Source organism: Leptopilina boulardi, unplaced genomic scaffold (assembly GCF_019393585.1).
Source record: "Leptopilina boulardi isolate dan_hultmark-lab unplaced genomic scaffold, ZJU_Lbou_2.1 LbouV2_266, whole genome shotgun sequence".
Taxonomy (NCBI): Eukaryota; Metazoa; Arthropoda; class Insecta; order Hymenoptera; family Figitidae; genus Leptopilina; species Leptopilina boulardi.
The window spans coordinates 687,322-713,081 of NW_026137825.1; the positions used below are offsets into that span (position 1 = coordinate 687,322).

At 29.5% G+C, this 25,760-nt stretch overlaps 1 protein-coding gene across 3 annotated transcripts in view; it reads left to right on the forward strand.

Annotated features, from left to right (window-relative positions):
• LOC127281213 (cartilage oligomeric matrix protein-like) overlaps nt 1-25,760 on the forward strand; it is a 49,361-nt gene that overhangs the window by 14,447 nt on the left and 9,154 nt on the right. For 2 of the 3 annotated variants that reach the window (XM_051304815.1, XM_051304816.1), the window contains exon 1: nt 25,593-25,744. The exons of the other annotated variant lie outside the window; for it this stretch is intronic. The gene's annotated coding sequence lies outside the window, so the exon portion shown is untranslated. Of the gene's footprint in view, nt 1-25,592; nt 25,745-25,760 lie in introns of those variants that run through there. 3 annotated transcript variants of the gene reach the window in all.

Sequence of the window (25,760 nt, forward strand, 5' to 3'; positions counted from 1 at the left end):
GCATAGATATATTATTCTTTCCTTTAATTTTTTCGGTTGTTTATCTACTGAGATACCAAATAAAATTTGTATAAACATCGGCCAATTCCAAATTGTTCTGTCAAAGTTCATACATCTCATAATTATACATCCGGTTATCGTAATCAAGACAGTCAACAGAATTGAATTGTAAAAAGTATTTCCTATTGTAATTGATGAATTTATTGACTTCAATGTTGGAATTACTGCGACATACTGATCTAGAGCAAAAATTGCATTCTCAAAAATTTCCTTTTTGCACATCAATTTGGTAGATGTAGTAGACACACTGATAAACTGAATTTTATTCTGTTGAGTTGCAGAGATAAATTCAGTTAATTTATTACTATTGCATGAAAACCTACCAAATGTTTCTTTTTCGGATGGTACCAACACTTGGGTGTAATTCAATATTTTAGCGAAAATTTTTCCTACTTCTACATCTGGACCTGATGCATTAACCGGATGATATGTCAAATTTCGTTTTAATTGTACAAATGGTAGTCGATTAAAGATTGCGACTTTTATTGGATATCCGTTTAGATTTCGAAGCTTGTTAGGTAACAATGGAGTCTTTTTTGTAAACGATTGTGATTTGTAGGAAACAAACGGATTTAGCTGATGAATTGTAGCTCGTTCTTTAATAACATCGAGGATAGTGACGTCTAGAAATAAATTTTTCCACATCTTTTCCAAAAATTTGCCATAATCCGTAGTTGCATCAGAAACAAAAAAGCGAAGAATTAGACATTTTGGCCGAGTACGAATAGTGGATAATTTTTTAATAAATTCCATCATCTCTTCGATCCATTGCGTGTCATTTTTGGCTGATGATTCGACAATCAGGAACAATGTTGTATCTCGAGGATTTCTCAAAGAATTCCTCCTTCCAAGATGTTGTGTTTCTCGTTTTATAAACGAATCATTGAAATGCAATGTCGGTAGATTCTCTTGAAGATCTTTAATTACTTTGATATGCTCAAAATTTTCATAATTAGTTAGCAATACAATCTGGTAAATTGTTGGATCTTTCTTTATTGTTCTTATTACTCTTCGAGACCATTTTGGTCTGTTTTGATTTTTTTCGATAATTTTTGATCCACACACATAATTCTTTTGGCTAATTTCAAAAATTGTCGTAACAATGAAAATAAAGAATATTTGTAGCTTCATTCTCTGTTTCTAAAAAGAATTTATTATTTAAATTTATTAAATAAATGAATAATTGACATAGAATAACTGTTTTTGTACAATTTTACCTGTTATTCGTAAGTGTCAGTCAGATCACATTTACCATATTCTATCATGATTGTACAAACTTTACTACATCAGGTTCGCCTCTGATTTTTTTTTTCAAGTGTGTTTGTTACTTAGTAGCTTAGCAACGATAATTGCAAAATAATATTTTTTAACTATGTATTGATTTACTAGAGGAGTTCAAGTTTAATATTAGACATGAAGATTCATTCTACTGATAAAATATGAAAGAAAAAGTTAAATGTATTTAAGAATATATTTAAGATACAATTTATATTTAAATATATTTTTTGACTTATTGAGATTACCGTCTCCGTTTCCATTTGTAAATGGCCAGTTCAACAACAAATGAAAGCAACGATATGACATAACCAGTAATTAGTAACCCAAACAGTATGGGTTCTATTTTCCCTTCAGCATCACTTTCATTTAATTTTACCTCTACCGTTGTGCCTTGTTCTTGGAATCGTGTTACATTAGGTAATTTCCTTATTTTCCATTTTTCCAACAATGCAAATTCCGTTAGCAATCTGTGTACCTTTTCCAATTTTTCAACATAAGGCGATCCAGGTTCAAGAACAAATCCAATACCTACCGATATAATAATTTCTGGAATATATTTCATGAGATTTTGTTCCACGTAAAATCCAACATGCCATTCAGCTAGTGTCGCTCTCATAATACAAGATATATTCTTATAATCGAGAAGAAATTCAATACAATCCTCAGGTTGATCAAATAATTGACCATTTTTTACCCAAGCTGTAAAATCATCTCGTTCAAGAATACTAGGCATTGTGCTTATTATAATTGGACTTGAACCATAATGTAGACCACTGTTTATTAAATCAGTTATTGTATTAATTTCTCTTTCATTTTTCACACGTAACTTAAAATTAGTCAATGAGCTTAACATGTTGCAGGCATAATACAAATTTAAAATCAATAAGCATATGAAAATGATTCGTTCCTTTAATATTCTTGGTTGATGTACTACTGCAATTCCAAATAAAATTTGAATAATCACCGACCAATTCCAAATTTTTCTATCAAAATTGAAACATTTTATGCATATCCAACAGGTTATTGTAATCAGGACAGTTAGAAGAATTGAATTATAAAATGTATTTCCAATTGTAATCGAAACATTGTTTGACTTTAGCGTGGGAATTACTGCGACATAGCGATCAATAGACAAAATTGCATTCTCAAATATGTCCGTCTTGCATAATTGTCTAATAGTAATACTCGTTGCACCAATGAATTGGATTTTACTTTGTTGAAGATCAGCATCAAAACCTGTTAATTCATCAACATTGCAAGAAAAACGACCAAAACTTTCTTCTTTAGATGGCACCAACACTTCTCTGTAATGCAATAATTCAGCAAACATTTTTTCAATTTGTATATTTGGACCTGAGATATCAATGGGATAATTTTTCGAATTTCGTTTTAATTTTGTAAATGGTGGTTGATAAAACATTGCAACCTTTATTGGATAGCCATTTAAATTTCGAAGCTTGTTAGGAAACAATGATGTTCTCCTGGTAAACGGTTTTGCTGTATACGAAACAAATGGATTCAGCTGATGAATCATTGCTCGTCCTTTAATAACATCCAAGACAGTAATGTCTAGAAATAAATCATGCCACATCTTTTGTAGAAATTTTCTGTAATCTGAGGTTTCGTCATTAGAATCCAAAAAGCGAAGAATCAGACATTTTGGTCGAATACGAGTGATTATTAAATTTTTAATGAATTCCATCATTCCTTCTGTCCGTTGTGTATTATTTTTCTCCGAAGATTCAACGATAATAAACAGGGTAGTCGCTCGTGGATTAATAAAAGAATTTCTTTGTTGAAGATTTTGTAGTTCCCGTTTTGAATAAGATTCATTGAAGTACAAGGTTGGCAGATTTTTCTGTAGATTTTGAATTATTTTCCAATTCTCCAAATGTTCATAATTGCTTAGCAACATGATCTGATAAATTCTTGGATCTTTTTTTATTTTCGTTATGACTTCTCGTGACCATTGACTTTCTTGTTGCGTTTGTATAATTTTAGATCTAGTCACATAATTTTTTTCTTTACTTTCAAATTCCACTACAACGTTGAAGAGCAAGAAAATAATTTGCAGCTTCATTATCTGGTTTTGTAAAAAAAATATTATAATATAATACTTTGCTACACGAAGTTATATTTTATTTTTTTCAACTTTACCTCATTGTTTAATGATTATATAAGTGTCACCACATCAAGTTGTCTTCTGGCTATAACTTTTTGTTACGTATTTAAGTTGCTTGGCAACTATTGATTTTTTAGAGGTCAACTTTGATCATAGGTATTAAAAATTATAGAAAATTTTCTGTTTGTTTTTTTTGGTATGTTATAGCACTAACATTTTGTGAAACAATAAATTATTAATTTATGAGAGGTTAAATTTAATGACAGGTATTGTAATATACAGTCAGGAAAAGAATAAGAACAAATAAAAAGTATTGGAAAAGTTAAATTTCTAACAATTCATACCTTTTAAGTTATCAAGCTTCCTGTCTCCGATTCCACTTTTTAATGATTAGTTCAACAACGAATGAAAGTATCGATAAGAGATAACCAGTAATCAATAACCCAATCAGTATGGGTTCTATTTTCCATTCAGCTTCACTTTCATTCAATTTTTTCTCCGCAATGGTGCGTAATTCATGGACTCTGGTTGTATTAGCCAACTTCTTTATTTGCCATCTCTCCAATAATGCAAATTCCGTTAACAATCTATGTACTTGTTCCAATTTCTCAACATACGGTGATCCTGGTTCCAAAACAAATCCAATTCCAACAGAAATAATAAATTCTGGAACAAATTTCATAAGATTTTGTTCAATGTAACATCCAACGTGCCATTTGGCTTGTGACAATCTCATAACACAAGTTACATTCTTGTAATCAAGTAGAAAATCAATACATTCCTCGAATGTGAATAAACGACCATTTTTCACCCAGGCTATGAAATCCTCACTTTCAAGAATATTAGGCATCGAAGTTATTATATTTGGACTTGAAGCATATTGAAGACCGCTATTTACTAAATCAGTTAGGGTATTTATATCTTTCTCTTCTTTCACACGTAAATTGAATGCCGTCAATGATGATAAGATGTTGCAAGAATAATATAAATTCACAATTAGCAAACATATGAAAATGATCCGTTCCTTTAGTTTTCTTGGTTGCGTTAATACTGCAATTCCAAACAAAACTTGAATAATCACCGTCCAATTCCAAATTGTTCTATCAAATTTAAAACATTTTACGCTTATCCAACAGGTTATTGTTATCAGGAAAGTCAAAAGAATTGAATTATAAAATGTATTTCCAATTGTAATGGAAACATTGTTTGACTTTAGTGTGGGAATTATTGCGACATAATGATCTAGAGATAAAATAGCATTCTCGAATATTTCCGTCTTGCACAATTTTCTGATAGTTGTACTCGTTACTGTAATTAGTTGAATTTTATTTTGTTGAAGGTCAGCATCAAAACCTGTTAATTCATTTTCATTGCAAGAGAAATGACCAAAACTTTCTTGTTTGGATCGTACCAATACTTGTTTATAATTCAATACTTCAGAGAAAATTTTTCCAAATTGTGCATTTGGACCTTTAACATTAATGGGGTAATTTGACGAATTTCGTTTCAATTGTACAAATGGTGGTCGATTAAAGATCGCGTCCTTTATTGGATATCCGTATAGATTTCGAAGCTTGTCTGGAAACAAAGGAGTCTTTTTGGAAAACGGTTTTGTTGTGTAGGAAACAAACGGATTGAGCTGATGAATTGTGGCTTGTCCTTTAATAACATCAAGAACAGTTATGTCTAGAAATAAATATTGCCACATCTTTTGCAGAAATTTTGAATAATCCGAAGTTTCATTAGAATCCAAAAAATGAAGAATTAGACATTTCGGTCGAATACGAGCGGTTGACAAATCTTTAACAAATGCCATCATCTCTTCTGTCCATTGTGTGTTATTTTTGTCTAGAGATTCGAGAATAATAAACAAGGTGGTAGCTCGTGGATTATTCAATGAAGTCCTTTGCTGAAGATTTTGTAGTTCCCGCTTTGTATACGAGTCATTAAAGTACAATGTCGGTAGGTTTTTCTGTAGAATTTGAATCATTTTCCTTTGTTCCAAATTTTCATAATTGCTTATCAACATAATTTGGTAAATTTTTAGATTTTTTTTAATTTTCCTTATAACATTTTGCGACCATTTTGATTGGCCCTCATGCTCCGTTTGGATAGTTTCCGATCTAGACACATAATTTTTCTGCCTAGTTTCAAATTCAATCACAACGTTGAAAAGCAGGAAAATAATTTTCAGCTTCATTATATGGTTTTGATTAAAAAAATTTATTAACAATTCTTTTTCGTTTTGTGCTTCTTCTAACACATCAAATTGCATTCTGCCAATAACTTTTTATTTATGTTTCTTATTTGCTCAGCAACTATCGATTTGTTAGAGGTCAACTTTCATTATAGGTATTAAAAATTATAGGGAATTCTCAATTTCGAAAATGTATTTTACATTCAAAAGGTAAAAAAAATAATTTCAAATTCTTTAACTTTAAATAGAAATATAACCTTGACTTATATTAAGGTTAAAAGCTTCCAATTATTTATATTTTAATTATGTGATAAATAATCTGTACTGTATGTCTATACTATTTTTTGTTCGGAAACTTCTAGACAAAAAATTTTTAAAACAAAGACACAATCTACTAACTTTAGAACAAATCATAATCGTACCTTTCAAGTTATTAAGATTTCTATCTCCGTTGCCACTTGCTAATGATCAGTTCATTAATAAATGAAAGCGACGCTAAGATATAACCAGAAACCAGTAATCCAATCAGTAAGGGTTCCATTTTCCATTCATCAATACTGTCATCCAAATCCTCATTTTTTTTAGTGCCTTGTTCCTGGAACCTAGTTACATTAGGTGACTTTTTAAATCTCCATCTTTCCAATAATGCAAATTCCACTAACAATAAGTGTACTTCCTCTAATTTTTCAACATACGGAGATCCAGGTTCGAGAACAAATCCAATTCCTACTGAAATAATATATTCTGGAACGATTTTCACTAAATTTTCTTGTACGTACAGTCCAACGTGCCATACAGCTTGTGACAATCTCATAATACAAGTTACATTCTTATAATCAAGTAGAAATTCAACACATTCCTCGTAAGTGAATTCACGACCATTATATACCCAAGCTGTAAAATCCTCTTGATTAACTGGTGGAATTAAAACTAATCTCTTATTTAATTCAGAACCATATTGCAGACCACTATGTATTAAATCGTTTAGGGTTTTTATCTCCCTCTCTCCTTCCATACGCAAATTGAAATCGGTCAACGAACTTAAAATGTTGGATGAATAATACATACTCACGATTAACAAGCAAAAGAGAATGATTCGTTCCTTCCATTTAGTTGGCTCAGGATCTACAGAGAGTCCAACTAAAATTTGAATAATCACCGACCAATTCCAAATTGTTTTATCAAATTTGAAAGCATAAATAATTATGCAACCGGTAATCATAATCAAGATAGTCAAAAGAATTGAATTGTAAAAGGTAGTTCCAATAGTAACGGAATAATTCTTTGCCCTCAATGTTGGAATAATTGCAACATAGTGATCTAGAGTGAAAATTGTATTTTCGAATATTTCCGTTTTGCACATCTTTCTGATAGTTGAACTCGTTACAGTAATGAGTTGGATTTTATTTTGTTGAAGGTCAGCATCAAAACCGGTTAATTCTTTTACATTACAAGACAAATAACCAAAAGCTTCTACTTTAGATGGTACCAATACTTGTTTATAATTCAATAATTCAGCGAAAATTTTTCCAACTTGTGGATCCGGACCTGAGATATCAATTGGATAATTTGTCGCATTTCGTTTTAATTTTGCAAACGGTGGTCGATTAAAGATTGCGTTCTTTATTGGATATCCGTGTAGATTTCGAAGCTTGTTTGGAAACAAAGAAGTCTTTTTGGAAAACGCTTTTGCTGTGTAGGAAACGAACGGATTGAGCTGATGTATTGTGGCTTGTCCTTTAATAACATCAAGAACAGTGATGTCTAGAAATAAATATTGCCACATCTTTTGCAGAAATTTTGAATAATCCGAAGTTTCATTAGAATCCAAAAAGTGAAGAATTAGACATTTCGGTCGAATACGAGCGGTTGACAAATCTTTAACAAATGCCATCATCTCGTCTGTCCATTGTGTGTTATTTTTGTCTGGAGATTCAATGATAATAAACAAGGTAGTTGCTCGTGGATTACTCAAAGAAGTACTTTGTTGAAGATTTTCAATTTCTTGTTTTGAATACGTGTCACTAAAGTACAAGGTCGGTAAATTTTCCTGTAGATTTTGAATTATTTTCGTATGCTTCAAATTTTCATAATTGCTTATCAACATAATCTGGTACATCTTTAAATCTTTTTTAATTATCCTTATGATATGTTGAGTCCATTTGAATTGATTCTCTTGTTTCTTTATGATGATTTCAGACCTAGTTTTAAATTCCGCCACGATGAAAAGCAGGAATAAAATTCGTGGCTTCATTATCAGCTTCTGTAAAAAAAATGTTTTCATTTACATAATTTATTAAATAGGAAGGATATTTAAGGAAATACATACAGAACTAAATGTAGACATTATGATTTAAAGAAAATTAGTATTATTGAACAATAACAATTATTTTTGAAATTAATTGATATAATGGTAAAGCAGATTCAATTTATCAAAAGGAGGATATACAATTTGCACTAATTTTACAGAAGATTTTTACGAGCTTAATTGATAGCCATTATTTATTTTTTTAATTTTCCTTACCTTTACCTTATTCTTTCACAATTGCACAATTTCTACTACATAAAATTACATTATGTCTATAAATTTTTGTTACGTACTTATTTATATTTCTTGGTTGCTTAGAAACTATTGATTTATTAGAGGTCAACTTTGATAATCGATATTAAAGTAATTGAAAATTTTATGTTTGTTTTTCGGTAATACAGAGCACACTAGAGAGAACAAGTTACTTCACACATACATTAAATTTGTAAAATTTATCAATCATACCTTTCAATTAATTGAATTTCCTGTCTTCGCTTCCACTTGTCAATAGCCAATTCAACAACAAATGAAAGAATCGATAAGAGATACCCAACAATTAATATTCCAATAAGCAATAATTCTATTTTCCATTCATTATCACTATTAATCAGTTCCTGTAATTTTTTCTCTCGTATGGTATCTAATTGATAGTACCTAGTTGGGTTCGTTAATTTCTTCAATTTCCATTTTTTCAATAATGCAAATTCCGTCAATGATCTGTGAATTTGTTGAAATTTCTCAACATATGGTGATCCGGGTTCAAGAAAAAATCCAATTCCTACAGAAGCAATAAATTCAGGAACGAATTTCAAAAGATTTTGTTTTCTATAACATTCAGCAAACCATTCAGCCTGTGATAAAGGCATAATACAAGTTACATTTTTGTAATCCAGTAGAAATTCAATACATTTCGAAGGTGTGAATAATCGACCATTTTTCATCCAAGCATTGACATCATTTTGTTTAATAACTGCGCTCAACATTTTTCTAATATAAAATTCAGAACCAAATTGAAAATTGCTTTTCATTAAATCAGTCAAGGTATTAATTTCTTTTTCCTTTTCAACTCGATAATTAAAATCAGTCAACGCGGCCAACATATTACAAGAATAATAAATATTCACAATTAAAAGACATCCGAAAATAATTCTTTCCTTTAATTTTCCCGGTTGATTGTATATCGTGATGCCAAATAAATTTTGAATAATCATTGGCCAATTCCAAATTGTTCTGTCGAAGTTAAAAAATCTCACAGTTATACATCCGGTTATCGTAATCAAGACAGTCAATAGAATTGAATTATAAAATGTATTTCCTATCATAATTGAAATTTTTTTTGACTTTATTATGGGAGTAATTGCAACGTATTGATCTAATTCAAAAATTGCATTTTCGATAATTTCTTTTTTGCACAAACTTGTCAATACTCCAGTCATTACACCAATGAACTGAATTTTATTTTGTTGAACTTGAGAAAGAAAACCAGTTAATTTATCAACATCGCAAGATATGGTACCAAAATTTTCTTTATTTGATGATACCAACACTTGTCTGTACTTTAAGACTTTAGCGAATAATTTTCCAATTTCAACATTTGGTCCTGTGACATCAAATGGATAATTTGTTGCATTGCGTTTTAATTTTACAAACGGTGGTCGATTAAAGATTCCAACTTTTATTGGATATCCATGAAGATTTCGAAGCTTGTTTGGGAACAATGATGTTCTATTGATGAACGGTTTTATTTTGTACGAAACAAATGGATTTAGCTGATGAATCGTAACTTGTTCTTTAATAACATCGAGGATAGTAACGTCAAGGAATAAATTTTGCCACATTTTTTGCAGAAATTTTCCATAATCCGAAGTTTCATTAGAAGTTAAATAGCGAAGAATCAGACATTTTGGTCGAATACGAACGGTTGATAATTTTTTAACAAATGCCATTGTCTCTTCCGTCCATTGAGTATTGTTATTGGCTGGTGTTTCGACAATCAAAAATAATGTTGTATCTCGAGAATTTCTCAAAGACTTCCTCTTCTCAAGATATTGAATTTCTTGATGTATATACGAATTATTGAAATACAGAGTCGGCATATTTTCTTGTACATTTTGAATTAATTTTATATGCTTCAAATTTTCATAATTTGTTATCAACATGATCTGGTAAATCTTTGGATCTTTTTTTATTTTCCTCATAACTTGTTGATACCATTTAAATCGGCTGTTTTCTTTCTCGTTGTTTGTTTTGGACTTTATCAAATAATGGTTTTGACTAATTTCGAAAACAGTGATTAAAATGAAAAGGCGGAAAATAATTTGCAACTTCATTATTTGTTTTCTGTTTAAAATCACATAAGAAATCTAAAATATAAAATAGGGAGAAAATTTTTCGTTCTTTACATTTACTTCATTATTTCGCGATTGTACAACATTTACTACATCAAATTGCATTCTAGTCATTTCATTTGTTTTATGTTTGTTTCTTAGTAACTTAGCAACGACAATAGAAAAAAATATTTTTTTATCTATTGATTTATCAGAGGTCAACTTTGATGTTTAACAGAGATTTCTTCCACTCTGGTAAAAAGGAAATTTTAAATGAATTTAAGATTTAATTTTACCTAGTGCCTTTATACATTAGTACACTGACAAATAATTAATTTCAATTCATATTATTTTTAAAATATTTACATTGATTAAATTTTTGTTTCCTATTAGCAAATCTCTTTCCTAAAGCCAATTCAACGACAAATGAAAGAATCGATGCCAAATAACCAACAACCATTATACCAATCAACAACAATTGAATCTTCAATTCATCATCAATTTCATCCACGTTTTGTGAATTCTCCTCTCTTATGATACCTAGTTGATGATACCTAGTTACATTAGGTAATTTCATCATTCTCCATCTTCCCAATAATGCAAATTCCGTCAATAATCTGTGTATTTGTTCAAATTTCTCAACATACGGAGATCCAAGTTCGAGATAAAATCCAATTCCTACAGACATAATAAATTCTGGAACGAATTTTACAAGATTTTTTTCTCTATAAAATCCAGCGAGCCATTTTGCTTGTGACAATCTCATAATACAAGTTACATTCTTGTAATCAAGTAGAAAATCAATACACTCCTCGTAAGTGAATACACGACCTCTTTTCATCCAGGCTGTGAAATCATCACGATTAACGGCTGGTGGTAGAATTATCATTTTATTTGATTCAGAAGAATATTGAAGACCGCTTTTTATTAATTCACTCAATGTATTTATCTCCCTTTCTTTTTCAACAAGAAAATTAAAATCAGTCAATGAGGCTAAAATATTACAAGAATAATAAAAATTCACAATCAATAAACATACGAAAATAATTTGTTCAATTAATTTTCTTGGTTGACGTTCTACAACGACACCAAATAAAATTTGAATAATCATCGACCAATTCCAAATTGTTTTGTCAAATTTGCAAGCAATCATAATTATGCATCCGGTAATTGTAATCAAGACAGTCAACAGAATTGAATTGTAAAAAGTATTACCAATGTGAACTGAAAAATTCTTTCCCATTAATGTTGGAGTAATTGCGATATAATGATCAAGATCAAAAATTGTATTCTCAAACATTTTCCCACCGCAAAAACCTTTCGATGTTGTCGAAATAACACCAATGAATTGAAGTTGATTTTGATGAATTGCCGAAAGAAAACCTGATAATTTATCTACATTGCATGAAACATTACCAAAATCCTCTTCATTTGATGGTACCAAGACTTGTTTGTAATTCAACATTTTAGCGAAAATTTCTCCAATTTTTGCATCTGGTCCTGAGACATCAAAGGGATAATTTGTCAAATTTCGTTTCAATGTTGCCCACGGTGGTCGATTAAAAATTCCAACTTTTATTGGATATCCATGTAGATTTCGTAGCTTGTCAGGAAACAATTGCGTTTTTTTAGAAAACTGTTTTGATTTATAGGAAACAAACGGATTTAGCTGATGAATCGAAGCTCGTTTTTTATTAACGTCCAGGATAGTGACGTCTAGAAATAAATCTTGCCACATTTTTTGCAGAAATATTGAATAATCCAAAGTTTCATTAGTTTGCAAAAAGCGAAGAACCAAACATTTTGGTCGGATTCGAATAGATGATAATTTTTTAACAAATTCCATCATCTTTTCTGTTCGCTGAGTATTATTTTTGTCTGCCGATTCAATGGCAAAGAACAAGGTTGTGTCTCGTGGATTCCTTAAAGAATTTCTTTTCTCAAGATGTTGAATTTCTCGTTCTGTATAGATATCACTGAAATACAAAGTTGGCAAATTTTTTTGTACATCTTGAATTATTTTCATATGCTCCATATTTTCATAATTGGTTATCAACATGATCTGATAAATTTTTGAATCTTGTTTTAATGTTCTCACAACTCGTTGTGACCATTTCCATTGAGTTTCTTGTTGTGTTGGAATAATTTCAGATCTAGTCACATAATTGTTTTGACTAATTTCAAAATTTATGATAAGAATGAGCAGGAGAAAAGACATGTAGAGCTTCATTTTAAAGAAAGTTTAAAGTTGCATTCACATTGTATCTTTTGTTTTTGTTTCTTGGTAGCTTAGTAACGAAATTTGCAAAACAATTTTTTTTATCTATAGATTTATCAGAGGTCAAGTTTGCTGAGAGATCAAATTAGAATATAGAAGCTTTTATGCAAATCAACTAAATATTCTAAACATTCTTTTAGATTATTTGCGATCTTGATTTTCGCTTCCAATAGTCAAGAGCCACCTCAACGAGAAATGAAAGAAATGATAGGACATAACCAAAAATCAGTACTCCCAACAATAAGGATTCTATCTTCCAATCCTCATTATTCTGATCAAGTTCCTCGTCTAATTTAACACCAAGTTGTTGGTATCTAGTTGCGTTAGGTAAATTTTTCAATTGCCATTTTTTCAATAATGCAAATTCCATCAATGATCTGTAAATTTGTTGAAATTTCTCAGCATACGGAGATCCAGGTTCCATAATAAATCCAATTCCCACAGAAACCATATATTCTGGAACAATTTTCACGAGATTCTGTTCTTTGTAAAATCCAACGTGCCATTCCGCTTGTGTCAATCTCATAATACAAGTAATGTTCTTGTAATCCAGAATATTATCAACACATTCCTGGAACCTAATTACTTTAGCATTTTGAAGCCAGATTGTAAAATTATCTTGATTAACCACATAGGGAATAATTCTTATTACATTTATGTCTGAACCGAAAGAAAGACCACTACCGATCAAATCATTTAGGGTATTTATCTCCCTATCCTGGTCAACTCGATAATTGAAATCAGTCAACGAATTAAAGATGTTGCAAGAATAATAAAAATTCACGATCAAAAAGCATCCGAAAATAATTCGTTCTGTCAATTTTTGCGGCTGATGATCAACTGAAAGTCCAAATAGTACCTCAAGAATCACAGTCCAATTCCAAATTGTTGTCTCAAACTTAAAAGCTTTTCTAATTATCCAACCGGTTATTGTAATCAAGACAGTCAACAGAATTGAATTGTACAATGTGTTTCCGATTACAAATGAAAAATTCTTCGTCTTCAATGCGGGTGTGAATGCGGCATAGTGATCTACGTCAAAAATTGGATTTTCAAACGCTTCTTCCTTACATAAACATCTTGTTGCCGCAGACGTCACACTAATGAATTGAACTTTATTCTTTTGAACTTCAGACAATAAACCGGATAATTGATCTACACGACAAGTAAAATTACCAAAATCTTCTTCATTAGATGGTACCAAGACTTGTCTGTAATTCAATGTTTCAGCAAAAATCTTTCCAACTTCAGCGTCTGGACCTGAGACATCAAAAGGATAATTTGTTTTATTTCGTTTCAAATTTACAAACGGTGGTCGATTAAAGATTCCAACTTTTATTGGATATCCATGAAGATTTCGAAGCTTGTTTGGGAACAATTGTGTTCTACTGTTAAACGGTTTTGTTTTGTACGTAACAAACGGATTTAGCTGATGAATCGTAGCTTGTTCTTTAATAACATCTAGAACAGTAATGTCTAGAAATAAATCTTGCCACATTCTTTGTAGGAATTTTTCAAAATCCATTGTTTCATTAGAATCCGAAATGCGAAGAATTAAACATTTTGGTCGAATACGAACGTTTGACAATTTTTTAACAAATGCCATGGTCTCTTCTGTCCATTGGGTATTATTTTTGTCTGAAGATAAGACAATCAAAAACAATGTTGTATCTCGAGGATTCTTCAAAGAAATTTTTTCTTCAAGATGTTGAATTTTTCGTTTTGTATAGGTGTCATTGAAATACAAGGTCGGCACATTTTCTTGTAGTTGTTGAATCATTTGCAAATGCTCCAGGTTTTCATAATTAGTTAACAACATGATCTGGTAAATCTTTGGATCTTTTTTAATCTTTGTTATCATTCTTTGTGACCATTTCGATCGGGTATCTTTTTTCTTTTTGATAATTTTTGATCCAGTCACATAATTCTTTTTACTAATTTCCAAAGCTGTGATCACGATGAGAAAGAGTAAAAAGATTATTTGTTTCATTTTCGATACCTATAAGAAAGATTAATTATGTTTGTATTGAACAAAAACACAATTATTTGGACGAAATGTGACCAAAAATTAAATTTTGCATTTCTTTTACCTTACCTTCCTTGTTTCACCATTTCCACAAACTTAACTACTTCAATTTAAATTCTGGTTATTTCTTTTGTTACGTGTTTTTTTCTTGGTAGCTTAGCAACAACATTAGCAAAACAATAAATTTTTTCTTTATCTATTGATTTATCTGAGGTCAAGTTTGATGACAGATAGAGATTCATTTTACTGATAAATAATACAACAAATATTACAAAAAAAATTCATCGATAATTTTCGAATTTTATATAAAACCACTCCTAACCTAGTGTTCGTGGTCTCTTAATGGTATTTCTTTGGAATCATTAAAATTTTTGTATCCGTATATTTTTTCCAAAAATCAGCTCAACGATAAATGAAAAAATTGATGCGGAAATGCCAGCAATCATTATTCCAATCAGCAAGGATCGTATCTTCCATTCATCATTAATCTCATCGAAATTCTCTTCAGTCCCATCTGTAGCTAGCTGATAGTTCCTAAATGTCTTCGGTAAATTCTTCAATTTCCATCTTTCCAATAATGCAAATTCGGTCAATAATCTGTGAATTTGTTGAAATTTCTCAACATATGGTGATCCAGATTCTAGTAAAAATCCTAATCCTACGGACATTATAAATTCTGGAACAAATTTTACGAGATTTTCATCTCTTAAAAATCCAGCATACCATTCAGCTTGTGACAATCTCATAATACACGTTACGTTCTTATAATTCAAAAGAAATTTAATACATTCCTCGTATGTTAATACTCGAGCAGTTCTCATCCAGTCAGTGAAATTCGTTTCATTAACAATATCAGGCATCAATGTTATTTTACTTAATTCAGAACTGAATTGCAGGCCGCTTTTTGTTAATTCACTCAATGTATTTATTTGTCTTTCTTCTTCAACACGAAAATTAAAATCAGTCAACGAGGCTAATATATTCCAAGAATAATAAAAATGTACAATCAAGAAGCATAAAAATATAATTCGTTCATTCAATTTTCTTGGTTAATGATCGACTGCAACTCCAAATGAAATTTGTATAAACACCGTCCAATTCCAAATTGATCGTTCAAAATTGTAAATTTTCACAATTATCCAGCTTGTTATTGCAATTAATACTGTTAATAAAATTGAATAGTAAAACGTTTTACCAATCGTAATGGAAAAATTCTTTGACGTCATTGTAGGAATAATGGCGACATAATGATCTAGAGTAAAAATTGCATTCTCAATCATTTCTTTTTTGCACATTTTTCTGATAGTTGCACCCGATACAGTTACAAGTTGGAGATTATTTTTTTCAAGATCAGAAAGAAAACCAGTTAATTTACTTGCATTGCATGACAAATGACCAAATTCATCATGATTAGATGGTACCAACACTTGTTTGTAATTCAATTTTTCTGAAAAAATTTTTCCTACTTCTGCATCTGGACCTATAATATCAACAGGATGTTTTGTCGAATTTCGTTTTAATTTTACAAACGGTGGTCGATTAATGATCGCGTCTTTTATTGGATATCCGTGTAGATTTCGAAGCTTGTTTGGAAACAATGGAGTCTTATTGGAAAACGGTTTTGATTTGCAGGAAACAAACGGATTTAGCTGATGAATCGTAGCTCGTTCTTTAAAAATATCGAGGATAGTGACGTCTAGAAATAAATCTTGCCACATTTTATGCAAAAATTTTCCATAATCTGAAGTATCATTAGAATCCAAAAATCGAAGAATCAGACATTTTGGTCGAATACGAACGGTTGACAATTTTTTAACGAATGCCATTGTCTCTTCTGTCCATTGTGTGTTGTTTTTGGCTGAATATTCAACAATCAAGAACAATGTTGTATCTCGAGGATTTCTCAAAGAATAACTTCTCTCAAGATATTGAATTTCTCGTTTTATAAAGGAATCATTGAAATACAAGGTTGGTAAATTCTCTTGTAGATCTTTAATTATTTTCGAATGATCAAAATTTTCATTATTAGTTAGCAATACAATCTGGTAAATTTTTGGATCTTTTTGAACTATCCTTATGACTCTTTGAGACCAATTTAATCGATCGTCTTTTTTCGGTTGAATAATTTCAGAACCCTTCATATAATTCTTTTGACTAATTTCAAAAACTACGATAAAAAGAAGAAGAAGAATAATGATTTTCGTCTTCATTTTCCGTCTCTATTTGAAAAAAAAAGTTTCACAATAAAAAATGCAATTTCAAACGAAAAATTAGTCTAAAAATATTTTTGAAAATGTATCCGAAATAAGTTTTAAAAGCAATTTGTATCTCATCTTTTTGATCGAAAAATCTATCAATAATTTTTTTTGTCACAAATTGATATTTCTATTTGTGAAAGTAATAATACATGCAGTATAATAAAAAAAAATAAAGACAATTTTCGCACTTATTACAAATGTTTATCTTATGTAAAGGATCAGTATCAATAATTATTGTAACATATCCTTTATCTCCAATATCTCCTTGAAGAAAAGAATTTTTAGTTAATCACTAAATCATTAAAAAGCCAAAGATAAAAAATCATTGATTTTTCTATTTTCTTTCATGATTGTCAAAAAATGAAAAAATAAGAAAGAATATTTTTTTAGAATACTACGAAATTTTAAATTTCAATGAAAAATAATTACTATAGACCCCCAAAAAAACGGTTTCATTGACTATTATCTTTGAATAAATTTTTTTTGGAATTTTTTCTACATTTGCCTTATTGTGTCACAATTGTAGAAATTTTACTACATCCAATTGCAGTCTGGTTATTTCTTTTGTTGTGTTTTTGTTTCTTGGTAGCTTAGCAACGACATTTGCAAAACAATAAAATTTTTCTTTATCTATTGATTTATCTGAGGTCAAGTTTGATAGATAGAGATTCATTCTAATGATAAACTGAAATTGTAACTATTCAGGATTAAAATTCAGTAATAATTTTAATTTCTACATTTCATTTTGAAATTATTAATACTGGATCCCACGTTAGTAGCTAAAATTGCAGCAATATTGCCAAAATTGCATCAACATTATTTCTTCAATATTAGAATATTATTTTAATGATTTGAAAATTTTGCTGTTACAATTTAAAACTCAAAGAAACGTAAAGAAACTTCTAAGTTAATCAACATACCTTTAAAACCGTTGAGGTCTCTATTTTCTCTTCCACTTGCCAAGAATCACCTCAACGACAAATGAAAGAATCGATACCAAGTAACCAGCAATTAGTACTCCAATCAGTAAGGATTCTATTTTCCATTCTTCATCACTGTCGTCCATTTTGTCATCTACTTTGTTGTCTAATTCAAGATACCTGGTTGCGTTAACTAATTTCTTTAGTTTCCATTTTTCCAATAATGCAAATTCCATTAATGATCTATAGACTTTCTGCAATTTCTCAACATACGGAGATCCAGGTTCAAGAAAGAATCCACTTCCTACAGAACCAATAAATTCAGGAACGAATTTCAAAAGATTTTGTTTTCTGTAAAATCCAGCGTGCCATTCAGCATATACCAATCTCATAATACAAGTTATGTTTTTGTATTCTAAAAGAAATTCAATACATTGCTCTTGTGTGAATACACGGCCTTTTTTTGCCCAGGCAGAAGCATTTTTCTCTTTTATACTCAGTAAAAATAGTATTTGAATATTACTTTCTGAACCCATTTGAAGGCCACTTTTTATTAAATCATTCAATGTATTTATCCCTCGTTCCTCTTCAAATCGATAATTAAAATCAGTCAGTCCGACTAAGATGTAGCAAGAATAATAAAAATTCATTATCAAAAGGCATCCAAAAATGATTCGTTCCTTTGTTTTTCTCGGTTCATTATCCACAGAGACTCCAAATAGAATTTGATTAATCATTAGCCAATTCCAAATTGATTGTTCAAAGTTGTAAATTTTCACAATTAACCAACTGGTTATTGTAATGAAGACAGTCAACAAAATTGAATAGTAAAAGTTGTTGCCAATCGTAAGCGAAAAATTGTTTGACTTCAATACAGGTGTAATTGCAACATAGTGATCGTGAGCAAAAACTGCATTCTCAAATACTTCTTTTCTGCAAAAACCTTTATTAGATGCTGTTGTTACAATAATCAATTGAATTTCATTTCGTTGAATCGCCGAAAGAAACCCGGTCAATTTTTTTATGTCACAAGACATAGTACCAAATGCTTCTCGATTGGAATGTACCAAAACTTGTTTGTAATTCAATATTTCTGAGAAAATTTTTCCAACTTGTGCATCTGGTCCAGAAATATCAACAGGATAATTTGTCGAATTTAGTTTTAATTTTACAGACGGTGGTCGATTGAACATTGCAATTTTTATTGGATATCCGTTAAGATTTCGAAGCTTGTTTGGAAATAATGGAGTCTTTTTGGTAAACGGTTTTGATTTGCAGAAAACAAACGGATTTAGCTGATGAATCGTAGCTTGTTCTTTAAAAACATCGAGGATAGTGACGTCTAGAAATAAATCTTGCCACATTTTTTGCAGAAATTTTCTATAATCCGAAGTTTCATTAGAATTCAAAAATCGAAGAATTAAACATTTTGGTCGAATACGAACGGTTGAAAATTTTTTAACAAATGCCATCATCTCTTCGATCCATTGTGTGTTATTTTTGGCTAAAGATTCAACAATCAAGAACAATGTTGTATCTCGAGGATTTCTCAAAGAAATCCTTCTCGCAAGATGTGTTTCTCGTTTTATAAACGAATCATTGAAATACAAGGTCGGAAGATTTTCTTGCAGATCTTTGATTACTTTGATAAACTCCACATTTTCATAATTAGTCAGCAATACAATCTGATAAATTTTTGGATCATTCTTTATTGTTCTTATTACTCTTTGAGACCATTTCGATCCGTTTTGATTTTTTTCGATAATTTTTGCTCTAGTCACATAATTCTTTTGGCTAATTTCAAAAACCATCGTAACGATGAAAATGAGTAATTTAATTTGTAGCTTCATTCTCTGTTTTAAAGTAAAATTTATTCACAATATTATTTACCCTATATTTTAATTCTTTTTAAACTTTTTTCCTTACATGTGCCTCACTGTTTCATTATTCCTCAAACTTTACTATTTAAGTTACATTCTAACTATTTCTTTTGTTGACTGTTTCTTTCTTGGTAACTTAGCAACGACAATTGCAAAAAAAATAAACTTTTTCTTTATCTATTGATTTGTCATAGGTAAGATTCTTGTTACTGATAAAATGAACAACAGAATAAATTTTTGTTAAATAAATAAAATAAATGTAATTACTTTCTCGTTCTTTAGGATTCAATGAAGACCCTGTCTTCGCATCCACTTGTCATGAATCAGCTCAATGACAAATGCAAAAATCGATGCCAAATAACCAGCAATTAGTACTCCAATCAATAAGGATTGTATCTTCCATTCTTCATCACTGTCGGATAATTTGTCATCTGCTTTGTTGTCTAATTCAAGATACCTGGTTGCGTTAATCAATTTCTTTAATTTCCATTTTTCCAATAATGCAAATTCCGTTAATGATCTGTAGACTTTCTTCAATTTCTCAACATACGGAGATCCAGGTTCAAGATAGAATCCACTTCCTACAGAAGTAATAAATTCAGGAACAAATTTCAAAAGATTTTGTTTTCTGTAAAATCCAGCGTGCCATTCAGCGTATCTCAATCTCAAAATACAAGTTATGTTTCTGTATTCTAAAAGAAATTCAATACATTCTTCCTGTTTGAATATACGACCATTTTTTGCCCAGGCAGAAAAATCATTTTGATTTACGACTAGTGGCATAATTAATTGAATATTAATTTCTGAACCCATTTGAAGGCCACTTTTTATTAAATCATTCAATGTATTTATCCCTCGTTCCTCTTCAAATCGATAATGAAAATCAGTCAATCCAGCTAAGATGTAGCAAGAATAATAAAAATTCATTATCAAAAGGCATCCAAAAATGATTCGTTCCTTTGTTTTTCTCGGTTCATTATCCACAGAGATTCCAAATAGAATTTGATTAATCATTAGCCAATTCCAAATTGATTGTTCAAAGTTGTAAATTTTCACAATTAACCAACTGGTTATTATAATGAAGAGAGTTAACAAAATTGAATAGTAAAAGTCATTGCCAATCATAAGCGAATAATTGTTTGACTTCAATACAGGTGTAATTGCAACATAGTGATCCAGAGCAAAAACTGCATTCTCAAATACTTCTTTTCTGCAAAAACCTTTATTAGATGTTGTTGTTACAATAATCAATTGAATTTCATTTCGTTGAATCGCAGAAAGAAAACCGGTCAATTTTTTTATGTCACAAGACATAGTACCAAATGCTTCTCGATTGGAATGTACCAGAACTTGTTTGTAATTCAATTTTTCTGCAAAAATTTTTTCTACCTCTGCATCTGGACCTATAATATCAACAGGATAATTTGTCGAATTTCGTTTTAATTTTATAAAAGGTGGTCGATTGAACATTGCAATTTTTATTGGATATCCGTTTAGATTTCGAAGCTTGTTTGGAAATAATGGAGTCTTTTTGGTAAACGGTTTTGATTTGCAGAAAACAAACGGATTTAGCTGATGAATCGTAGCTCGTTCTTTAATAATATCGAGGATAGTGACGTCTAGAAATAAATCTTGCCACATTTTATGCAAAAATTTTCCATAATCTGAAGTATCATTAGAATCGAAAAATCGAAGAATCAGACATTTTGGTCGAATACGAACGGTTGACAATTTTTTAACGAATGCCATCATCTCTTCGATCCATTGAGTGTTATTTTTGGCTGAAGATTCAACAATCAAGAACAATGTTGTATCTCGAGGATTTCTCAAAGAAATCCTTCTCGCAACATGTGTTTCTCGTTTTAGAAACGAATCATTGAAATACAAGGTCGGAAGATTTTCTTGCAGATCTTTGATTACTTTGATATACTCCACATTTTCATAATTAGTCAGCAATACAATCTGATAAATTTTTGGATCTTTCTTTATTGTTCTTATTACTCTTCGAGACCATTTCGATCTGTTTTGATTTTTTTCGATAATTTTTGCTCTAGTCACATAATTCTTTTGGCTAATTTCAAAAACCATCGTAACGATGAAAATGAGGAATTTAATTTGTAGCTTCATTCTCTGTTTTAAAGCAAAATTTAGTATTTAGTAAGGCACTGCGTAATCTATTATTTAGTAATTAGTTTCTTTCTTTTCTATATAGAAGCGTTATACAGATGTATTATACAATTTGTACTTAAAGGGTACTTTATTTTAAAGTCTCGTATATAAATAAATAAAATTTATTCACGATATTATTTACCTTATTTTTTAGTTCTTGTTGCACTTTCTTTACACATGCCTTAGTGTTTCATTGTTCCTTAAACTTTACTATTTAAGTTGCGTTCTGACTATTTCCTTTGTTGACTGTTTTCTTTCTTGGTAGCTTAGCAACGACAATTATAAAAAAATTAACTTTTTCTTTATCTATTGATTTGTCATAGGTAAGATTCTTGTTACTGATAAAATGAACAACAGAATAAATTTCTATTAAATAAAAAAATCCGCTAAATGTAATTAATTTTGTGTTTTATGGATTCAATGAGGACCACGTCTCCGCATCCACTTGTCAAGAATCAGCTCAACTAAAAATACAATAATCGATGCCAAATAACCAGCAATTAATATTCCAGTCAGCAAAGATCGTATCTTCAAATCATCACTACCATCATCCAATTTCTGTGAATTCTTCTCGGTTACAATATCTAATTGACGATATCTTTTTGAGTTCGGTAATTTCTTCAGTTTCCATTTTTTCAATAATGCAAATTCCATCAATGATCTGTGAATTTGTTGAAATTTCTCAACATACGGTGATCCGGGTTCAATAATAAATCCAACTCCTACAGAGGCAATAAATTCAGGAACAAATTTTACAAGATTTTGATCACTATAAAATCCAGCATGCCATTCAGCTCTTGACAATCTCATAATACAAGTTATATTCTTGTAATCGAGAAGAAATTCAATACATTTATCGGGATTATCAATTGCAATACCATTTCTCACATAAGCTGTGAAATTATTTTGATTAACGATGTATGACATAAATAATAATACATTTCTTTCTGCACTGAATTGAAGGCCACTTTTTATTAAATCACTTAGACTATTTATCTCTTTTTCTTTTTCGATTGCAAAATTGAAATCAGTCAGCGATGCTAATATATTACAAGAGTAATAAAAATTTACAATCAAAATGCAACCAAAAATAATTTGTTCCTTCAATTTTGTTGGCTGATTTTCAACTGAGAGTCCAAATAAAATTCGAATAATCACCGTCCAATTCCAAATTGTTTTCTCAAATTTGAAAACTTTTCTAATTATCCAGCAGGTTATCATAATCAAGACAGTTAACAGAATTGAATAGTAAAAAGTTTTTCCGATCATAATTGAATAATTCTTTGTCTTCAATGTGGGAATTATTGCAATATAGTGATCTAGAGCAAAAATTGTATTATCAAATATTTCTTTTTTGCATAAACCTTTAGTAATTGTAGCCGTTACACTAATAAATTGAATTTTATGTTGTTCAATAGCAGAATAAAAGCCAGTTAATTTATCCACTTTGCAAACAAAATCACCAAAAGATTCATCATTCGATGGTACAAACACTGGTCTGTACTTTAAAACTTTAGCGAAAATTTCTCCAACTTCTGCATCTGGTCCAGAAATATTAACAGGATAATTTGTCAAATTGCGTTGTAATTTTACAAACGGTGGTCGATTAATGATTGCAACTTTTATTGGATATCCATTTAAATTTCGAAGTTTATTAGGAAACAATTGTGTTGTTTTGAAAAATGGTTTTGTCTTGTACGAAACAAATGGATTTAGCTGATGAATCGTTGCTTGTTCTTTAATAACATCGAGAATAGTGACGTCGAGAAATAAATTCTGCCACATTTTTTGCAGAAATTTTCCATAATTCGAAGTTTCATTAGAATTCAAAAATCGAAGAATGAAACATTTTGGTCGAATACGAATGGTTGAAAATTTTTTAACAAATGCCATCATCTCTTCGATCCATTGCGTGTTGTTTTTGATTGAAGATTCGACAATCAGAAACAATGTTGTATCTCGAGGATTTTTCAAAGAATTTCTTTTCTTAAGTTTTTGAATTTCTCGTTCTGTATAGGTGTCATTGAAATACAAGGTCGGTACATTTTCCTGAAGATCTTGAATTATTCTTGTATGATCCATATTTTCACAGTTGGTTATCAATATGATTTGATAAATTTTTGGATCTTTTTTTATTTTTCTTATTACTCTTTGAGACCATTTGAATTGGTGTCTTTCTTGCAATTGGATCATTTCAGATTTTGTCACATAATTCTTTTGACTAATTTCAAAAATTATAAGCACGAAAAGGAGGAAAATACTTTGTATTTTCATTTTTGGTTTTTATTTTCAAAACAGAATTTCAAAGATTTCTACTTTTTTCTTTGCAAAATTCTACGAATTCATGATCCGAATTTATAATTCTATGACATTTTCATGAATTTTAGAAATCCGATTTTATCATCAAATAAAACTATAATATTAATTTTTTATTTAATTTAATTTATTTTTTATTAATATTAATTTTTGCAAGAAAGATGTTGATAGCAATCGTTCAAGCCAATAGTGTGAAACAATAAAATAGATATATTTTTTCGGTTTAATTTTTTGATGCTACTACCGTCCTCATCAGAAACTAAAAACGTTTATTTAACATTTAGAAAAAATAATTTACAAAAATTATAAATAATTATCAAAATATTACATAAATATAAAATTTTAAAAATTGTAATTTTTAATTTAATTTTTATTAATTTTTTTTTACGTTAATATTTTTTTAAATATCCAGTTATAATAATTAAACAAAATTTTAAGAGGGAAAATCTGTTAAAATACAAAAATCAAATTTATTTATTTTTTGTTCTCTTTGAAAGATTTTTTACAATTCTGTTTGTTAGATTTTAGTTAAATAATAATTTGTTTAAAAAATATAAAAGATTAAAAATTTGCTATGTTTAATAACAATTGAACAAAATATTAGGAAAATTCAATAAAAATAATTGTCGAAAATTTTTCAAAGAGCAAAATGAGATATTATTTGTAAAAATTTAAGTTGTCTACTAAATTTTGTATATTTTAACAAATAAAAAATTATAACTTGCGTAAAAAAATTGCTTCGTTTATAGTTATTAAAATAATCAGATTAATAAGAAATTAGATAACATAACCTAAAAAATTTACCACTTTTTAATCTGCGAAATTGTTAAATCCAATGTAGCAACTTTTATTAATTAAAAATGGAAAAATTCGTTAACACCATTAACATAACCTTTTTTTTTTTGTTCATTATTTTATAATTATTTTTAATTTTTCATACTTATATTGTTTCACACTATTATACACAAACTGTTACACAAGTTATATTCTGACTATTTCTTTTCTTGAATGTTTATTTCTTGGTTGCTAATAGCAACAAAAATTGCAAGAAAATAAATTTTTTTTCTTTATCTATTGATTTATCAGAGGTCAAGTTTGATGTTTCGACAAAATTGATTCATTTCATTTGATAAAATGCTCAAATAAAGCTAAAAGAATTTTATTTCAACTATAACAAAAAATAATAATATTTCCGCGATTTTATATTTTTTTCAATTTTTTTTTTTAATTATACAATTTTTAACATTTTTACTTTAAATTATAAAATATATGTATATCTAAAAGTTTTTTAATATAAAAAAAAGAAATGAGCATTAAAAAAAAAAAGAGAATTTACTAACCTTTTTCTCATAATTAGCCTCTGATATTGTAAACGTACCCTAAAATTGACGGTTGTTAGGGTGGCCACACTGATTTTTTTTCTCTTCGATTTACGAATGCAGTTATCCATCCCTGTGAATGTAAACACATAAGTAATTGTTTTTTTTAACTGCGTGTATAAAATTTTATCAAAATTTCATTAATAATAAAAAGAAAATAAAAAAAAAATATCGATATTTTCTTCAAATATTCAGTAAAAAATTATCGAATCAAAAAATACGAAAGGTTAGTTAAATGTATT